The sequence below is a fragment of the Microcebus murinus genome, unplaced genomic scaffold, assembly GCF_040939455.1.
Source record: "Microcebus murinus isolate Inina unplaced genomic scaffold, M.murinus_Inina_mat1.0 scaf009_hap2_Mmur4.0, whole genome shotgun sequence".
Lineage (NCBI taxonomy): Eukaryota > Metazoa > Chordata > Mammalia > Primates > Cheirogaleidae > Microcebus > Microcebus murinus.
The window spans coordinates 837,747-839,007 of record NW_027438955.1 but is presented as its reverse complement, the minus strand read 5'-3'; the positions used below and the strand labels follow the sequence as shown (position 1 = coordinate 839,007).

General features: G+C 67.6%; 1 non-coding gene across 1 annotated transcript; it reads left to right on the top strand.

The window, feature by feature from the left end:
- Positions 1 to 868: 868 nt before the first annotated feature.
- LOC142866978 (5S ribosomal RNA) lies at positions 869 to 987 on the top strand. The gene has a single exon (XR_012916710.1). It is a non-coding gene; the product is annotated as a 5S ribosomal RNA (ribosomal RNA).
- Positions 988 to 1,261: the final 274 nt, after the last annotated feature.

The window sequence follows — 1,261 nt, the reverse complement described above, 5'->3', positions numbered from 1 at the left end:
GCACTCATTAGTGAAATGACCTCAATGAAGCTGGAATCCAATATCTAATCGCCGATTTTTAGCGAGTCCACACGCCAGGGTGGTCGGGGTCCAATGCAGCCCCGGCCAGGCCCAGGCCCCTTGGACTGGGCCACAGGAGGACACAGAGGAGGGTCCCGGCCCCCACGGTCGCGTTGCCGGCAGTTCTCCAAGGGCTTGGGCGTTTTCCAGAGGTAGGAGATGGAGGGGACTGATTTCTTCAGCGCCCCACAAACCACGCCACCCCACCCATGGGACACATCCCTAGAGAGAGAGAGAGACGCCCCATACACTCGCTCCCCTCCCCCATGCGCTGTGCCCCAGCCCGGGCCCGGGGGAATAGGCGGCAGCCCACCCACAGGGTGGGGGGCGCAGCTGAAAGGGGTTGTCGGGGATGGCGGACCCTGCCTGGGGTCAAAGGGCGGGCGACCCGCGCGTGCGCAATCGGCGGCGGCGGCGGCGGCGGCGGCGGCCACGAGCTGGGGGTGGGCCAGGCGAGGAGAGGAAGGGGGCTGGAAGGTCTCCACCTTGGCGAGTCCAGCCGTGGAGGCGCATCTTGTGTGAGTGTGAGTGAGTGAGTGTGAGTGTGAGTCTGTGTGTGTGTGTGTGTGTGTGTGTATAGAGAGACAGCCCCCCACCCCGGCCCGCCGCTCCCTGCCCGCCCCGCCCCGCCCCGCCCCGCCCCGCCTGTCACCCCCGTCCCTCGGAGCCCGCCGGACCCGGCCGGTGAACTCAACAGGCCCGGCCCGGTGCGGGTCAGCGCCGGCGCGGGGCCTGGGGCGGGGGGAGGAGGCGGCGGGGAAGCGCAGAGAGGCTCGGCTTCTTGAGCGGGGCAGGGGCGCCCTCCGCCGTCTAGGGCCACACCACCCTGAACGCGCCCGATCTCGTCTGGTCTCGGAAGCTAAGCAGGGTCGGGCCTGGTTAGTACTTGGATGGGAGACCGCCTGGGAATACCGGGTGCCGTAGGCTTCTTCTTTTTTTTTTTTTTTTGTTTTGCCTCTTGTTCTGTCCCCTTTCTGGGAGCGAGTCGGCGGCCCGGGGTGGGGGTCACCCCCACCCTCAGCGCCCGCCGCGGTGCCTGGCGCCCCAGCCCGCACCGTGGGGCCTCCTCTTGTCCCAAGCCGCGACACCGCCGTCACGCGGCAGCATGCGTGGCTTCTGGACTGTCAGGTCTCAGACCAAAGGTCTGCTCTGTGGGAACCGACACGCTGGAGGAAACCTTGAGAGTCTGAGAGGGGAGGGA